The sequence below is a fragment of the Schistocerca serialis genome, chromosome 6 (assembly GCF_023864345.2).
Source record: "Schistocerca serialis cubense isolate TAMUIC-IGC-003099 chromosome 6, iqSchSeri2.2, whole genome shotgun sequence".
Lineage (NCBI taxonomy): Eukaryota > Metazoa > Arthropoda > Insecta > Orthoptera > Acrididae > Schistocerca > Schistocerca serialis.
This window is the reverse complement of record NC_064643.1, coordinates 129586078-129605274: the sequence shown is the minus strand read 5'-3', so window position 1 is coordinate 129605274 and position 19197 is coordinate 129586078. Positions and strand designations below refer to the sequence as shown.

Here is a 19197-nt window from a genome sequence, read left to right as displayed (position 1 = left end):
ACAACGGACCGCTCCGACCGCGGGGTGCTTCTTAGCCAAAAGGCCGAGAAGCGATAAGGAAAAACCGCAGTGGAAGGGCCTAAATGCTTGCAGCGTGTGCGCTCCACTTGTGGGAGTGACAAACGGTGGTACGGGCCGATATGGCAACAGGCGACCGTCGAAAACATCGCAAAAGCAAGAACAGGAAGGATCGACAATTCACGAGAGCACTCGTCAACAGCCCAGTACTACCGTCCATGTCCAAGAGTAATCTGCGACTCCCATTTGAACGCCGCTAGCTGCCAGGGCAGTGGAGAAGCCGTGAGTCCGCCCCACAGCAGCTCCAGGCTGGCGCGAGCTACATCGGCGCGAGGCTGGCGCGAGCTACACCTAGCCGAGTGCTTGCATCGCCCACCGCCTACTGCATACGTGTGCACACGCATTCTGCGTGCGTGCGGCGGCGGCGGCGGCGGCGACGACGACGTTCGCGAGGAGCTAAGGATATAACTCCAAAAAATGTAATTAAAATTATCTGTGGCCGGACCATAGGAGACGCCAACGACGCATCCGAAGGCACTGCTCTGGGCCACGATAAATTACCAGCCTAGTGTAATGCGGCTGCATGAGCGGTCCGGCTAACGGCAAAAAAAAAAAAAAAAAAAAAAAAAAAAAAAAAAAAAAAAAAAAAAAAAAAATGCTTGAGATAATCTTAAATTAATTAAAAGAAATCGTAGTGTGTAGGCAGCTAACTACTGGGCACATCGACAACTACGACAAGTTTAGCTACCAGCGGAATATCTGACCACTGCAGAATATTAACTCATTTCAGTCTGTGTTTTAATTAATTTTAGGTGGGCCGATCCCGGCGGTACTGCAATGCCGGGCCAACCCGCGACAGAGGTGGAGCAAGCCCCTAGCACTCCGTCATGAGCCAAAAATGAGTTTAATAATCTGGTCCTGCGATGCAGGACGTATCAGATATTAAGCTGATAAGAACAGATACTACACTTTGATCTTAGCCAAAAGGCCGAGAAGCGATAAGGAAAAACCGCAGTGGAAGGGCCTAAATGCTTGCAGCGTGTGCGCTCCACTTGTGGGAGTGACAAACGGTGGTACGGGCCGATATGGCAACAGGCGACCTTCGAAAACATCGCAAAAGCAAGAACAGGAAGGATCGACAATTCACGAGAGCACTTGTCAACAGCCCAGTACTACCCTCCATGTCCAAGAGTAAACTGCGACTCCCATCTGAACGCCGCTAGCTGCCAGGGCAGTGGAGAAGCCGTGAGTCCGCCCCACAGCAGCTCCAGGGCGGCGCGAGCTACATCGGCGCGAGGCTGGCGCGAGCTACACCTAGCCGAGTGCTTGCATCGTCCACCGCCTACTGCATACGTGTGTGTGTGTGTGTGTGTGCGCACACGCATTCTGCGTGCGTGCGGCGGCGACGACGACGTTCGCGAGGAGCTAAGGATATAACTCCAAAAAATGTAATTAAAATTATCTGTGGCCGGACCATAGGAGACGCCAACGACGCATCCGAAGGCACTGCTCTGGGCCACGATAAATTACCAGCCTAGTGTAATGCGGCTGCATGAGCGGTCCGGCTAACGGAAAAAAAAAAAAAAAAAAAAAAAAAAAAAAAAAAAAAAAAAAAAAAAAAAATGCTTGAGATAATCTTAAATTAATTAAAAGAAATCGTAGTGTGTAGGCAGCTAACTACTGGGCACATCGACAACTACGACAAGTTTAGCTACCAGCGGAATATCTGACCACTGCAGAATATTAACTCATTTCAGTCTGTGTTTTAATTAATTTTAGGTGGGCCGATCCCGGCGGTACTGCAATGCCGGGCCAACCCGCGACAGAGGTGGAGCAAGCCCCTAGCACTCCGTCATGAGCCAAAAATGAGTTTAATAATCTGGTCCTGCGATGCAGGACGTATCAGATATTAAGCTGATAAGAACAGATACTACACTTTTTTTTTTTTTTGTTTTTTTTCCTTTTTTATTTTTTTTGTGTTTTTTTATTTTTTTTTTTTGTTTTTTTTTTTTTTTTTTTTTTTTTTTTTTTTTTTTTTTTTTTTTTTTTGGGCCTCCTTCCTCCCCTACAGCCCTACCTTGTCCGCTCCAAAATTGCCGCCATCCGAGAGTGTCGACGCAGCACGTACAGCAGGGTGCATTGAGTAGCAAGACTTGTTGCCAGGAACGAAATTAAAAACGAGGGGCATACTCCGCTATGCCGCAACGGGCGACGACACTTGACTCAGAAAGACACCTCGCTCTGCAGGTGTGAAGAAATATTGATTTGAGAACCAAAGGGAAGAAAGAAAGAAAGAAAGAAAGATAGAAATGAAAGGAAATTAAAAACAGGGACGGCAGCACACACAAGTGAAAATAAAACTGGCGAGAGATTCCCATCGCCCAGAGAATTAACGAAGGAATAAACTTCTAAGATTGATTACGTGATTCCTATGTTTCCAATAAAGTTTTTTCAATAATTGTTCCAATTGCGAATCTGAGGAGTGTCAAGTCAAAGATTGGTGCAAAGAACCAGGGGCAAGCCCAGGCAATGCCCGGACAAGGTGCCCTAGGCAACCTGGAATACCGTTTGACATCCATGGATCATTGCAACTTGCAAAAACCGGGCAAAAGTGGTCGTATAGTTTCGAGCAGATTCCGCCACGCGATGCTGGCTCCACAGGTAGTCCATGAAAGAGACAGCATCGGTGAGGGAAAGGTCGTAGATCGTGAAAATGGTGTGGCCCAAGAGCCACACCATTGCGTTACGTCTTGGTCGGGGTTGTGTTTGAAGATCAGGGGTAATGAACCAGTCTGTGGACACATTTGCTGGTGTCGTCCCACCTATCAGCGCTATGAGCACACGTGCAAGATCCCACACTTCTGTGACGTGGGGGCAGAGGAGGCGATGCTCTCTGGTGTCGACGTCACCACAGCGGCCGCAAGCAGCCGAGGGCCGTAGGCGGATGGCCGCCAGGCGATGGTTAGTGGGGATTAAATTGTTGACGACACGGTACCAAAGCGCCGAAACTGCCGTGGGAAGGGCTGGGTTGTTAATATTCGCCCAAACTTGGTGCCAGATGACCGACGGTCGTCTGTCCTCTAATTTATGTGGCGTGGGCTGGCCTCGGAGTGCCTGGTAAAGGCGCTTCGACGTTCTTGCCTTGTCAGTGGCCACTGTGAGGACATAACTGCGGTGGAAGTAATAGTCTCTGACCGTCGTCAGCCGGAAAGGAATATGCGTCAAACAGACCGGTGCACGCGCCGAGTGTGGACGATAACGGTCGAAGAGGACCGCTGTAGTCCCACCGGGGTCGGCGTCGCGCAAAGCGGCGACACAGTGAATCAGAAGGGCCGCACATTTTCGGGAAAAGTCAATGAGGCCGAGGCCGCCATCGACCTTCGGCAGTGTACAGGTCAGCGCATCAACCTTGAATAGCGCATGCCGCCACAAGAGCCAATATACTGCTTGTGAGATGGCTCGGCCGATCTGCTTCGGCAGTGTAAGGAGTTGGGCGACATACCATGCTCGTGAGAGGAGATAACCATTAATCAGCTGGATGCGTTGATGGAGGTCGAGCCGCCGATCAGCGTGGCTCACGCAAAGTCCCCTGATGCGTGTGAGAAGCCGCCGCCACGTGAGGGTTAACATACGCTGCGGACAGGCAGTCACCTCAAGACCCAAGATACGCTGTTCCCCCACAACTCGGTACCAGGGGCGTTCGACGGTCAATGATCGTGGCCCTAGCGGAAGCAACACGGTCTTGTTGTGATTTAACTGAGCACCGGAGGCCCGTTCATAAACGTCGAGAACGCGGCGAACGGAATCGATGTCCCTGGCGTTAGCAACGAACACACCAACGTCATCGGCGTAGGCCGCACAGCGGAAGGTGACGCCTGGGAGAGCGACACCGTCGACCAACCGGCCTATGTCACGCAGCAAGGGGTCCAGCGCTAAGGCAAACAAATACATCGACAAGGGACACCCCTGTCGAACTGACCGTCTGATGGGAATGGGGCGCGACCGACAACCGTTCACCACGATAGTGGAATTCGCCCCATCCAAGAAATGCCGGATGATGCGTATGAAGCGCTCCCCAAAACCCATCCGCGACATAACGCCCAGCAGGTAAGGGTGCGAGACCCTGTCAAAAGCACCGGCGAAGTCCAAGGAAAGAATGGCAGCCGGGGTGCGAGTGTCAGCGGTGAGGAAGACAACATCGCGGTACAGGGAAGCGGCGGTGAAGATGTTCCGACGCGAAACGCCACAGGATTGAGTGGGGCAAAGTACCTTAGTCATCGCCTGTTTGAGACGAGAGGCCACGCATCGTGCCACCAACTTATAGTCAGTGTTAAGGACAGTGATAGGACGCAGGTCTTGAGCTCGACAGTGACCAGTCACCTTTGGAATAAGGGCAATACGTCCAGATAAAAAGTCGGCGGGTAAGTCGCATCCAGCAAAAATCTCCTCGCACATTTTGCAGAAACGGTCGCCGAGCAGGTCCCAAAATTGTTGGTAGAACTCATAAGGGAGACCGTCGGGGCCAGGTGACTTGCGTCCCGGACAGGCACGGAGGACAGACGTGAGGTCAGCGAGTGTCAGGGGCTCGGTTAAAGAGCCGCGGTCATGACGATCCAAAGAAGTAGGCACCCCACTGACAAGTACACGTTGGGCGGCGACGTCGACCTCAACATCCCGGAAGAGGTGTGTGAAATGGTCCGTCAGGTGTTGGAGGACGTCACGGTTGTCCGTGATACGCGCACCATCGTCTGTCTTAAGGCGCAGAATGGTGTTCTTCTTGGCACGAGTTCGTTCAGAGGCAAGGTGATAAAGGGATGGCTCCTCGCCGTCAATCAGGGATGCAGAACGACACCGCACCATCATACCGTCGGCTTTCTCCCGAGAGAAGCGAAGGATTTGCGCTTTAATTTTGTTGAGGCGCATGCGGAGCTGATCGTACCTATCAGCAGGAAGAGTCAGGGCGTCAGTGAGACACTGCTGATAGAAAGCCAACGTGCTACGTTTCCAGTGGGCGACGTCGCGACTATATTGCCGGATAACACGTCGCAGCCGGGGCTTTGCACAGCGGAGCCACCAAACCACCGTGGTAGGGTACCGGGAAGTGTCCACGAGACAATCCTGCCACGTTTTCGTGACAAGAGCACGAAGTTCGGGCTGGGACAGATGAAGGGTATTCATCTTCCAAGAGGTGCCACGAGGAACCGGGGCAGGACCCGCGATACGCAAGGAACACGAGTACGCACAGTGGTCACTAAAGGCCACGGGTATGACTTGGACGGCACAAAGGGCGGGAGTCAAATCAGCCGAGACATAAACACGATCAATACGGCTGGCTCCAGTGGGATAGATGTGGGTAAATTGCGTGTAGGCGGGATGGAAGTGGCGCCACGTGTCAGTAAGGTCAGCCGCCCGAAGGAGCGAAGCGAGCGCTTCACACCGCATAGGCGTCGGGACCTGATCAACTTCGGCAACCACACAGTTGAAGTCCCCGCCAAAGACGATAGGGCGACGAGCTGCTAAGAAAGGGGGGAGATCAGACTGAAAAAGTGTTGTTCTGTCATGCCTGTGGTTAGCACCGGAAGGAGCATAGACATTTAGAAAAAGGACATCTTGAAGGATACATGCAAGAACGCGACCGTTGGGTAGCGTGGTAACGTGGGATGGAGTAAACTCTGAGCGGTAGAGCAAAGCAGTACCCCGCCGGGCGTCAGGGTCGATGTTATACAGTGCCTCATAACCAGCAAGGTCAGATAGAAAAGGGGCACAAACCTCCTGGAGAAAGACCACATCATACGCACCAAGGCGGAGAAAGTCCTTTAGAGATCGAAGTTTGACCGGGTTGGAGATGGAGTTGATATTGATCGTTAGAAGGGAGAGGGCTCCCGGCGGACGGTCAAAGGCAGGCATGGGAGAGCAACACAGAGGAGACAACGGCAGATAGGGTCACGGCCGTAGGGAAGCAGGTGTGGAAATATCCACACCAGAACCCAGCGATATCACCCCGGACGTGAGAAACAAATACGAAGCAGCTCATGTGGGGAAAGCCCCACTCAATCACGCATGTCATCGCCCTCGTCGTCAGCCCAGTTCAGGCCTCCCCCATCGGCAGGATAGTCTGAGCCAGGCGGCGCAGACGCGTCGGACACAGTAGGATGTGAAAGGGTACGAGTACGCTGCATTGGCTGGTCGCTACCCTGGTCATGTTTTCGTTTTGCAGGGATCGCTCCACGATCTCTCGAGGAACTGATAAGAGCCTCTAGTTGCCGAGCAGTTTGCCGCATACCGCCCGAGCGGTCAGCGGAAACAGAGCGGGAAACTGAGGAGGCCTGAGAGTCAGCCTCACTGCCGCTCTCAGGGGGACGTAAACCGTCCGCCTCCTCCGCCGGCTGGTCCGGGTTCACCTTCTTGCGCCGATGACGACGGCGGGGGGACTTAGCGTCATCTGCCGGGAGGGGCGGGGTAGGAAGAACGACCTCCATCTGTTCGACAACGACCACATCACTCGCCATAGCAGGCACATCAGACGCCGCCGGCGGTACCGCCACAACGGGCGTCTGGTCCGGGACGGGTCCGTCAACCGGTGCACTGGGTGCCGGTTGCACTGCTTCTGGCGGGGGCGACACGTCAGTTCGCTCAGCGGGACGGTGGGCAGCGCCCGCCACTACCTCGCTGAGGAGAGGCACAAGGTCGGTACCAGCAGTGCGTTCCCGCGGCAGTTGCACAGGACGCCGGCGCGGGCAGTCCACGCGGAGATGCTCCGTCGATTGACAAAGGGAGCAAGTCTGCGGTTGCCCAATATAGGTGATCTGGGCCCTGGTACTCGCAACATTGATATACGACGGGATGTGCTGGCGGAGGTCCATGCGGACACTACGAACGCCGCTGTTGCCCTGGAAACGGTAGGCACTTCCCCACTTCTCATTCGTGATGCTGAGCACCGTGCCATACCGCGACAGGACACGGCCGATTACGTCATTGGGACACTCAGGGGGTACGTTAAATACCCGCACAGTTCGTATCCCAAAGCCAGATGGCACAATATGCACTGTTCCGACAGTTCCATCGAAGTAGCGGAACGGATGTTCGCCCGCGAGTGCCAGGCCATACTTTTCGTATTTCTCCTGGTCGAGAAATTTCACGAATAACGAGAATAAGACAAAATCCAGTTGAAAGGTGTCGACGTCATTTTCCGGTACTTTCAGATCACCAAATATCCATTCCTGTATTTCAAACGCCGTAGGCCGTCTCGCTGCTCTGTCGAATACGCATTGAATACTGTTCGACCGGTTCGACATATTCACCGCAAAAATATCAACGCTGGAAAAACCAAGAACAAACGAAACGACCACGAAACGCGACTCGCGACCCGCTACAGAGCACAACGGACCGCTCCGACCGCGGGGTGCTTCTTAGCCAAAAGGCCGAGAAGCGATAAGGAAAAACCGCAGTGGAAGGGCCTAAATGCTTGCAGCGTGTGCGCTCCACTTGTGGGAGTGACACACGGTGGTACGGGCCGATATGGCAACAGGCGACCGTCGAAAACATCGCAAAAGCAAGAACAGGAAGGATCGACAATTCACGAGAGCACTCGTCAACAGCCCAGTACTACCCTCCATGTCCAAGAGTAAACTGCGACCCCCATCTGAACGCCGCTAGCTGCCAGGGCAGTGGAGAAGCCGTGAGTCCGCCCCACAGCAGCTCCAGGCTGGCGCGAGCTACATCGGCGCGAGGCTGGCGCGAGCTACACCTAGCCGAGTGCTTGCATCGTCCACCGCCTACTGCATACGTGTGTGTGTGTGTGTGTGTGTGCGCACACGCATTCTGCGTGCGTGCGGCGGCGACGACGACGTTCGCGAGGAGCTAAGGATATAACTCCAAAAAATGTAATTAAAATTATCTGTGGCCAGACCATAGGAGACGCCAACGACGCATCCGAAGGCACTGCTCTGGGCCACGATAAATTACCAGCCTAGTGTAATGCGGCTGCATGAGCGGTCCGGCTAACGGCAAAAAAAAAAAAAAAAAAAAAAAAAAAAAAAAAAAAAAAAAAAAAAAAAAAAAAAAAAAATGCTTGAGATAATCTTAAATTAATTAAAAGAAATCGTAGTGTGTAGGCAGCTAACTACTGGGCACATCGACAACTACGACAAGTTTAGCTACCAGCGGAATATCTGACCACTGCAGAATATTAACTCATTTCAGTCTGTGTTTTAATTAATTTTAGGTGGGCCGATCCCGGCGGTACTGCAATGCCGGGCCAACCCGCGACAGAGGTGGAGCAAGCCCCTAGCACTCCGTCATGAGCCAAAAATGAGTTTAATAATCTGGTCCTGCGATGCAGGACGTATCAGATATTAAGCTGATAAGAACAGATACTACACTTTTTTTTTTTTTTTTTTTTTTTTTTTTTTTTTTTTTTTTTATACTACACTTTTTTTTTTTTTTTTTTTTTTTTTTTTTTTTTTTTTTTTTTTTTTTTTTTTTTTTTGGGCCTCCTTCCTCCCCTACAGCCCTACCTTGTCCTCTCCAAAGTTGCCGCCATCCTAGAGTGTCGACGCAGCACGTACAGCAGGGTGCATTGAGTAGCAAGACTTGTTGCCAGGAACGAAATTAAAAACGAGGGGCATACTCTGCTATGCCGCAACGGGCGACGACACTTGACGCAGAAAGACACCTCGCTCTGCAGGTGTGAAGAAATAGTGAGTTGAGAACCAAAAAGGAAGAAAGAAAGAAAGATAGAAATGAAAGGAAATTAAAAACAGGGACGGCAGCACACACAAGTGAAAATGAAACTGGCGAGATAATCCCATCGCCTAGAGAATTAACTAAGGAATAAGCTTCTAAGATTGATTGCGTGATTCCTATTTTTCCAATAAAGTTTTTGCAATAATTGTTCCAATTGCGAATCTGGGGTGAGTCAAGTCAGAGATTGGTGCAAAAAAACCAGGGGCAATCCTAGGCAATGCCTGGACAAGGCGCCCTAGGCAACCTGGAACACCGTTTGATATCCATGGATCATTGCAACTTTCAAATACCGGGCAAAAGTGGTCGTATAGTTTCGAGCAGATTCCGCCACGCGATGCTGGCTCCACAGGTAGTCCATGAAAGAGACAGCATCGGCGAGGGAAAGGTCGTAGATCGTGAAAATGGTGTGGCCCAAGAGCCACACCATTGCGTTACGTCTTGGTCGGGGTTGTGTTTGAAGATCAGGTGTAAGGAACCAGTCGGTGGACACATTTGCTGGCGTCGTCCCACCGATCAGCGCTATGAGCACACGTGCAAGGGCCCACACTTCTGTGACGTGGGGGCAGAGGAGGCGATGCTCCCTGGTGTCAACGTCACCACAGCGGCCGCAAGCAGCCGAGGGTCGTAGGCGGATGGCCGCCAGGCGATGGTTAGTGGGGATTAAATTGTTGACTACACGGTACCATAGCGCCGAAACTGCGGTGGGAAGGGCTGAGTTGTTAATATTAGCCCAAACTTGGCGCCAGATGACCGACGGTCGTCTGTCCTCTAATTTATGTGGCGTGGGCTGGCCTCGGAGTGCCTGGTAAAGGCGCTTCGACGTGCGTGCCTTGTCAGTGGCCACTGTGAGGACATAACTGCGGTGGAAGTAATAGTCTCTGACCGTCGTCAGCCGGAACGGAATATGCGTCAAACAGACCGGTGCACGCGCCGAGTGTGGACGATAACGGTCGAAGAGGACCGCTGTAGTCCCACCGGGGTCGGCTTCGCGCAAAGCGGTGACACGGTGTATCAGAAGGGCCGCACATTTCCGGGAAAAGTCAATGAGGCCGAGGCCGCCATCGGCCTTCGGCAACGTACAGGTCAGCGCATCAACCTTGAACAGCGCATGCCGCCACAAGAGCCAGTATACTGCTTGCGAGATGGCTCGGCCGATCTGCTTCGGCAGCGTAAGGAGTTGGGCGACATACCATGCCCGTGAGAGGAGATAACCATTAATCAGCTGGATGCGTTGATGGAGGTCGAGCCGTCGATCAGCGTGGCTCACGCAAAGGCCCCTGATGCGTGTGAGAAGCCGCCGCCACGTGAGGGTTAACATACGCTGCGGACAGGCAGTCACCTCAAGACCCAAGATACGCTGTTCCCCCACAACGCGGTACCAGGGGCGTTCGACGGTCAATGATCGTGGCCCTAGCGGAAGCAACACGGTCTTGTTGGGATTTAACTGAGCACCGGAGGCCCGTTCATAAACGTCGAGAACGCGGCGAACGGAATCGATGTCCCTGGCGTTAGCAACGAACACACCAACGTCATCGGCGTAGGCTGCACAGCGGAAGGTGACGCCTGGGAGAGCGACACCGTCGACCAACCGGCCAATGTCACGCAGCAAGGGGTCCAGCGCTAAGGCAAACAAATACATCGACAAGGGACACCCCTGTCGAACTGACCGCCTGATGGGAATGGGGCGCGACCGGCAACCGTTCACCACGATAGTGGAATTCGCCCCATCCAAGAAGTGCCGGATGATGCGTATGAAGCGCTCCCCAAAACCCATCCGCGACATAACGCCCAGCAGGTAAGGGTGCGAGACCCTGTCAAAGGCACCGGCGAAGTCCAAGGAAAGAATGGCAGCCGGAGTGCGAGTGTCAGCGGTGAGGAAGACAACATCGCGGTACAGGGAAGCGGCGGTGAAGATGTTCCGACGCGAAACGCCACAGGATTGAGTGGGGCAAAGAACCTTAGTCATCGCCTGTTTGAGACGAGAGGCCACGCATCGTGCCACCAACTTATAGTCAGTGTTAAGGACAGTGAGAGGACGCAGGTCTTGAGCTCGACAGTGACCAGTCACCTTTGGAATAAGGGCAATACGTCCAGATAAAAAGTCGGCGGGTAAGTCGCATCCAGCAAAAATCTCCTCGCACATTTTGCAGAAACGGTCGCCGAGCAGGTCCCAAAATTGTTGGTAGAACTCATAAGGGAGACCGTCGGGGCCAGGTGACTTGCGTCCCGGACAGGCACGGAGGACAGATGTGAGGTCAGCGAGTGTCAGGGGCTCGGTTAAAGAGCCGCGGTCATGACGATCCAAAGAAGTTGGCACCCCACTGACAAGTGCACGTTGGGCGGCGACGTCGACCTCAACATCCTGGAAGAGGTGCGTGAAATGGTCCGTCAGGTGTTGGAGGACGTCACGGTTGTCCGTGATACGCGCACCATCGTCTGTCTTAAGGCGCAGAATGGTGTTCTTCTTGGCACGAGTTCGTTCAGAGGCAAGGTGATAAATGGATGGCTCCTCGCCTTCAATCAGGGATGCAGAACGACACCGCACCACCATACCATCGGCTTTCTCCCGAGAGAAGCGAAGGATTTGCGCCTTAATTTTGTTGAGGCGCATGTGGAGCTGATCGTACCTATCAGCAGGAAGAGTCAGGGCGTCAGTGAGACACTGCTGATAGAAGGCCAACGTGCTACGTTTCCAGTGGGCGACGTCGCGACTATATTGCCGGATAACACGTCGCAGCCGGGGCTTCGCACAGCGGAGCCACCAAACCACCGTGGTAGGGTACCGGGAAGTGTCCACGAGACAATCCTGCCACGTTTTCGTGACGAGAGCACGAAGTTCGGGCAGGGATAGATGAAGGGTATTCATCTTCCAAGAGGTGCCACGAGGAACCGGGACGGGACCCGCGATACGCAAGGAACACGAGTACGCACAGTGGTCACTAAAGGCCACGGGTATGACTTGGACGGCACAAAGGGCGGGAGTCAAATCAGCCGAGACATAAACACGATCAATACGGCTGGCTCCAGTGGGATAGATGTGGGTAAATTGCGTGTAAGCGGGATGGAAGTGGCGCCACGTGTCAGTAAGGTCAGCCGCCTGAAGGAGTGAAGCGAGCGCTTCACACCGCATAGGCGTCGGGACCTGATCAACTTCGGCAACCACACAGTTGAAGTCTCCGCCAAAGACGATAGGGCGACGAGCTGCTAAGAAAGGGGGGAGATCAGACTGAAAAAGTGTTGTTCTGTCATGCCTGTGGTTAGCACCGGAAGGAGCATAGACATTTAGAAAAAGGACATCTTGAAGGATACATGCAAGAACGCGACCGTTGGGTAGCGTGGTAACGTGGGATGGAGTAAACTCTGAGCGGTAGAGCAAAGCAGTACCCCGCCGGGCGTCAGGGTCGATGTTATACAGTGCCTCATAACCAGCAAGGTCAGATAGAAAAGGGGCACAAACCTCCTGGAGAAAGACCACATCAAACGCACCAAGGCGGAGAAAGTCCTTTAGAGATCGAAGTTTGACCGGGTTGGAGATGGAATTGATATTGATCGTTAAAAGGGAGAGGGCTCCCGGCGGACGGTCAAAGGCAGGCATGGGAGAGCAACACAGAGGAGACAACGGCAGATAGGGTTACGGCCGTAGGGAAGCAGGTGTGGAAATATCCACACCAGAACCCAGCGATATCACCCCGGACGTGAGAAACAAAGACGAAGCAGCTCATGTGGGGAAAGCCCCACTCAATCACGCATGTCATCGCCCTCGTCGTCAGCCCAGTTCAGGCCTCCCCCATCGGCAGGATAGTCGGAGCCAGGCGGCGCAGACGCGTCGGACACAGTAGGATGCGAAAGGGTACGAGTACGCTGCATTGGTTGGTCGCTACCCTGGTCATGTTTCCGTTTTGCAGGGATCGCTCCACGATCTCGCGAGGAACTGATAAGAGCCTCTAGTTGCCGAGCAGTTTGCCGCATACCGCCCGAGCGGTCAGCGGAAACAGAGCGGGAAACTGAGGAGGCCTGAGAGTCAGCCTCACTGCCGCTCTCAGGGGGACGTAAACCGTCCGCCTCCTCCGCCGGCTGGTCCGGGTTCGCCTTCTTGCGCCGATGACGACGGCGGGGGGACTTAGCGTCATCTGCCGGGAGGGGCGGGGTAGGAAGAACGACCTCCATCTGTTCGACAGCGACCACATCACTCGCCATAGCAGGCACATCAGACGCCGCCGGCGGTACCGCCACAACGGGCGTCTGGTCCGGGACGGGTCCGTCAACCGGTGCACTGGGTGCCGGTTGCACTGCTTCTGGCGGGGGCGACACGTCAGTTCGCTCAGCGGGACGGTGGGCAGCGCCCGCCACTACCTCGCTGAGGAGAGGCACAAGGTCGGTACCAGCAGTGCGTTCCCGCGGCAGTTGTACAGGACGCCGGCGCGGGCAGTCCACGCGGAGATGCTCCGTCGATTGACAAAGGGAGCAAGTCTGCGGTTGCCCAATATAGGTGATCTGGGCCCTGGTACTCGCAACATTTATATACGACGGGATGTGCTGGCGGAGGTCCATGCGGACACTACGAACGCCGCTGTTGCCCTGGAAACGGTAGGCACTTCCCCACTTCTCATTCGTGATGCTGAGCACCGTGCCATACCGCGACAGGACACGGCCGATTACGTCATTGGGACACTCAGGGGGTACGTTAAATACCCGCACAGTCCGTATCCCAAAGCCAGATGGCACAATATGCACTGTTCCGACAGTTCCATCGAAGTAGCGGAACGGATGTTCGCCCGCGAGTGCCAGGCCATACTTTTCGTATTTCTCCTGGTCGAGAAATTTCACGAATAACGAGAATAAGACAAAATCCAGTTGAAAGGTGTCGACGTCATTTTCCGGTACTTTCAGATCACCAAATATCCATTCCTGTATTTCAAAGGCCGTAGGCCGTCTCGCTGCTCTGTCGAATACGCATTGAATACTGTTCGACCGGTTCGACATATTCACCGCAAAAATATCAACGCTGGAAAAACCAAGAACAAACGAAACGACCACGAAACGCGACTCGCGACCCGCTACAGAGCACAACGGACCGCTCCGACCGCGGGGTGCTTCTTAGCCAAAAGGCCGAGAAGCGATAAGGAAAAACCGCAGTGGAAGGGCCTAAATGCTTGCAGCGTGTGCGCTCCACTTGTGGGAGTGACAAACGGTGGTACGGGCCGATATGGCAACAGGCGACCGTCGAAAACATCGCAAAAGCAAGAACAGGAAGGATCGACAATTCACGAGAGCACTCGTCAACAGCCCAGTACTACCGTCCATGTCCAAGAGTAATCTGCGACTCCCATTTGAACGCCGCTAGCTGCCAGGGCAGTGGAGAAGCCGTGAGTCCGCCCCACAGCAGCTCCAGGCTGGCGCGAGCTACATCGGCGCGAGGCTGGCGCGAGCTACACCTAGCCGAGTGCTTGCATCGCCCACCGCCTACTGCATACGTGTGCACACGCATTCTGCGTGCGTGCGGCGGCGGCGGCGGCGGCGACGACGACGTTCGCGAGGAGCTAAGGATATAACTCCAAAAAATGTAATTAAAATTATCTGTGGCCGGACCATAGGAGACGCCAACGACGCATCCGAAGGCACTGCTCTGGGCCACGATAAATTACCAGCCTAGTGTAATGCGGCTGCATGAGCGGTCCGGCTAACGGCAAAAAAAAAAAAAAAAAAAAAAAAAAAAAAATGCTTGAGATAATCTTAAATTAATTAAAAGAAATCGTAGTGTGTAGGCAGCTAACTACTGGGCACATCGACAACTACGACAAGTTTAGCTACCAGCGGAATATCTGACCACTGCAGAATATTAACTCATTTCAGTCTGTGTTTTAATTAATTTTAGGTGGGCCGATCCCGGCGGTACTGCAATGCCGGGCCAACCCGCGACAGAGGTGGAGCAAGCCCCTAGCACTCCGTCATGAGCCAAAAATGAGTTTAATAATCTGGTCCTGCGATGCAGGACGTATCAGATATTAAGCTGATAAGAACAGATACTACACTTTTTTTTTTTTTTGTTTCTTTTTTTTCTTTTTTTTTTTTTTTTTTTTTTTTTTTTTTTTTTTTTTTTTTTTTTTTTTTTTTTTTTTTTTTTGGGCCTCCTTCCTCCCCTACAGCCCTACCTTGTCCTCTCCAAAAATGCCGCCATCCTAGAGTGTCGACGCAGCACGCACAGGGTGCATTGAGTAGCAAGACTTGTTGCCAGGAACGAAATTAAAAGCGAGGGGCATACGCTGCTATGCCGCAGTGGGCGACGACACTTGACTCAGAAAGACACCTCGCTCTGCAGGTGTGAAGAAATAGTGAGTTGAGAACCAAAAAGGAAGAAAGAAAGAAAGATAAAATTGAAAGGAAATTAAAAACAGGGACGGCAGCACACACAAGTGAAAATGAAACTGGCGAGATAATCCCATCGCCTAGAGAATTAACTAAGGAATAAGCTTCTAAGATTGATTGCGTGATTCCTATTTTTCCAATAAAGTTTTTGCAATAATTGTTCCAATTGCGAATCTGGGGTGAGTCAAGTCAGAGATTGGTGCAAAAAACCAGGGGCAATCCTAGGCAATGCCTGGACAAGGCGCCCTAGGCAACCTGGAACACCGTTTGATATCCATGGATCATTGCAACTTTCAAATACCGGGCAAAAGTGGTCGTATAGTTTCGAGCAGATTCCGCCACGCGATGCTGGCTCCACAGGTAGTCCATGAAAGAGACAGCATCGGCGAGGGAAAGGTCGTAGATCGTGAAAATGGTGTGGCCCAAGAGCCACACCATTGCGTTACGTCTTGGTCGGGGTTGTGTTTGAAGATCAGGTGTAAGGAACCAGTCGGTGGACACATTTGCTGGCGTCGTCCCACCGATCAGCGCTATGAGCACACGTGCAAGGGCCCACACTTCTGTAACGTGGGGGCAGAGGAGGCGATGCTCCCTGGTGTCAACGTCACCACAGCGGCCGCAAGCAGCCGAGGGTCGTAGGCGGATGGCCGCCAGGCGATGGTTAGTGGGGATTAAATTGTTGACTACACGGTACCATAGCGCCGAAACTACTGTGGGAAGGGCTGAGTTGTTAATATTAGCCCAAACTTGGCGCCAGATGACCGACGGTCGTCTGTCCTCTAATTTATGTGGCGTGGGCTGGCCTCGGAGTGCCTGGTAAAGGCGCTTCGACGTGCGTGCCTTGTCAGTGGCCACTGTGAGGACATAACTGCGGTGGAAGTAATAGTCTCTGACCGTCGTCAGCCGGAACGGAATATGCGTCAAACAGACCGGCGCACGCGCCGAGTGTGGACGATAACGGTCGAAGAGGACCGCTGTAGTCCCACCGGGGTCGGCTTCGCGCAAAGCGGTGACACGGTGTATCAGAAGGGCCGCACATTTCCGGGAAAAGTCAATGAGGCCGAGGCCGCCATCGGCCTTCGGCAACGTACAGGTCAGCGCATCAACCTCGAACAGCGCATGCCGCCACAAGAGCCAGTATACTGCTTGCGAGATGGCTCGGCCGATCTGCTTCGGCAGCGTAAGGAGTTGGGCGACATACCATGCCCGTGAGAGGAGATAACCATTAATCAGCTGGATGCGTTGATGGAGGTCGAGCCGTCGATCAGCGTGGCTCACGCAAAGGCCCCTGATGCGTGTGAGAAGCCGCCGCCACGTGAGGGTTAACATACGCTGCGGACAGGCAGTCACCTCAAGACCCAAGATACGCTGTTCCCCCACAACGCGGTACCAGGGGCGTTCGACGGTCAATGATCGTGGCCCTAGCGGAAGCAACACGGTCTTGTTGGGATTTAACTGAGCACCGGAGGCCCGTTCATAAACGTCGAGAACGCGGCGAACGGAATCGATGTCCCTGGCGTTAGCAACGAACACACCAACGTCATCGGCGTAGGCCGCACAGCGGAAGGTGACGCCTGGGAGAGCGACACCGTCGACCAACCGGCCAATGTCACGCAGCAAGGGGTCCAGCGCTAAGGCAAACAAATACATCGACAAGGGACACCCCTGTCGAACTGACCGCCTGATGGGAATGGGGCGCGACCGGCAACCGTTCACCACGATAGTGGAATTCGCCCCATCCAAGAAGTGCCGGATGATGCGTATGAAGCGCTCCCCAAAACCCATCCGCGACATAACGCCCAGCAGGTAAGGGTGCGAGACCCTGTCAAAGGCACCGGCGAAGTCCAAGGAAAGAATGGCAGCCGGAGTGCGAGTGTCAGCGGTGAGGAAGACAACATCGCGGTACAGGGAAGCGGCGGTGAAGATGTTCCGACGCGAAACGCCACAGGATTGAGTGGGGCAAAGAACCTTAGTCATCGCCTGTTTGAGACGAGAGGCCACGCATCGTGCCACCAACTTATAGTCAGTGTTAAGGACAGTGATAGGACGCAGGTCTTGAGCTCGACAGTGACCAGTCACCTTTGGAATAAGGGCAATACGTCCAGATAAAAAGTCGGCGGGTAAGTCGCATCCAGCAAAAATCTCCTCGCACATTTTGCAGAAACGGTCGCCGAGCAGGTCCCAAAATTGTTGGTAGAACTCATAAGGGAGACCGTCGGGGCCAGGTGACTTGCGTCCCGGACAGGCACGGAGGACAGATGTGAGGTCAGCGAGTGTCAGGGGCTCGGTTAAAGAGCCGCGGTCATGACGATCCAAAGAAGTTGGCACCCCACTGACAAGTGCACGTTGGGCGGCGACGTCGACCTCAACATCCTGGAAGAGGTGCGTGAAATGGTCCGTCAGGTGTTGGAGGACGTCACGGTTGTCCGTGAGACGCGCACCATCGTCTGTCTTAAGGCGCAGAATGGTGTTCTTCTTGGCACGAGTTCGTTCAGAGGCAAGGTGATAAATGGATGGCTCCTCGCCTTCAATCAGGGATGCAGAACGACACCGCACCACCATACCATCGGCTTTCTCCCGAGAGAAGCGAAGGATTTGCGCCTTAATTTTGTTGAGGCGCATGTGGAGCTGATCGTACCTATCAGCAGGAAGAGTCAGGGCGTCAGTGAGACACTGCTGATAGAAGGCCAACGTGCTACGTTTCCAGTGGGCGACGTCGCGACTATATTGCCGGATAACACGTCGCAGCCGGGGCTTCGCACAGCGGAGCCACCAAACCACCGTGGTAGGGTACCGGGAAGTGTCCACGAGACAATCCTGCCACGTTTTCGTGACGAGAGCACGAAGTTCGGGCAGGGATAGATGAAGGGTATTCATCTTCCAAGAGGTGCCACGAGGAACCGGGACGGGACCCGCGATACGCAAGGAACACGAGTACGCACAGTGGTCACTAAAGGCCACGGGTATGACTTGGACGGCACAAAGGGCGGGAGTCAAATCAGCCGAGACATAAACACGATCAATACGGCTGGCTCCAGTGGGATAGATGTGGGTAAATTGCGTGTAGGCGGGATGGAAGTGGCGCCACGTGTCAGTAAGGTCAGCCGCCTGAAGGAGTGAAGCGAGCGCTTCACACCGCATAGGCGTCGGGACCTGGTCAACTCCGGCTACCACACAGTTGAAGTCTCCGCCAAAGACGATAGGGCGACGAGCTGCTAAGAAAGGGGGGAGATCAGACTGAAAAAGTGTTGTTCTATCATGCCTGTGGTTAGCACCTGAAGGAGCATAGACATTTAGAAAAAGGACATCTTGAAGGATACATGCAAGGACGCGACCGTTGGGTAGCGTGGTAACATGGGATGGAGTGAATTCTGATCGGTAGAGCAAAGCAGTACCCCGCCGGGCGTCAGGGTCGATGTTATACAGTGCCTCATAACCAACCAGGTCAGATAGAAAAGGGGCACAAACCTCCTGGAGAAATACCACATCAAACGCACCAAGGCGGAGAAAGTCCTTCAGAGATCGAAGTTTGACCGGGTTGGAGATGGAGTTAATGTTGACCGTTAAAAGGGAGAGGGCTCCCGGCGGACGGTCAAAGGCAGGCATGGGAGAGCAACACAGAGGAGACAACGGCAGATAGGGTCACGGCCGTAGGGAAGCAGGTGTGGAAACATCCACACCGGAACCCAGCGATATCACCCCGGATGTTAGAAACAAATACGAAGCAGCTCATGTGGGGAAAGGCCCACTCAATCACGCATGTCATCGCCCTCGTCGTCAGCCCAGTTCAGGCCTCCTCCATCGGCAGGATAGTCTGAGCCAGGCGGCACAGACGCGTCGGACACAGTAGGATGTGAAAGGGTACGAGTACGCTGCATTGGCTGGTCGCTACCCTGGTCATGTTTTCGTTTTGCAGGGATCGCTCCCCGATCTCGCGAGGAACTGATAAGAGCCTCTAGTTGCCGAGCAGTTTGCCGCATACCGCCCGAGCGGTCAGCGGAAACAGAGCGGGAAACCGAGGAGGCCTGAGAGTCAGCCTCACTGCCGCTCTCAGGGGGACGGAAACCG

At 53.8% G+C, this 19197-nt stretch overlaps 1 non-coding gene and 3 pseudogenes across 1 annotated transcript; all 4 read right to left on the bottom strand.

Moving 5' to 3' along the window:
* Positions 1 to 825: 825 nt before the first annotated feature.
* LOC126485542 (U2 spliceosomal RNA) lies at positions 826 to 1018 on the bottom strand. The gene has a single exon (XR_007588011.1). It is a non-coding gene; the product is annotated as a U2 spliceosomal RNA (small nuclear RNA).
* Positions 1019 to 1792: 774 nt separating this feature from the next.
* LOC126485572 (U2 spliceosomal RNA) lies at positions 1793 to 1973 on the bottom strand (annotated as a pseudogene).
* Positions 1974 to 8237: 6264 nt separating this feature from the next.
* On the bottom strand, positions 8238 to 8412 carry LOC126485581 (U2 spliceosomal RNA; annotated as a pseudogene).
* A 6221-nt stretch (positions 8413 to 14633) lies between these two features.
* On the bottom strand, positions 14634 to 14811 carry LOC126485577 (U2 spliceosomal RNA; annotated as a pseudogene).
* Positions 14812 to 19197: the final 4386 nt, after the last annotated feature.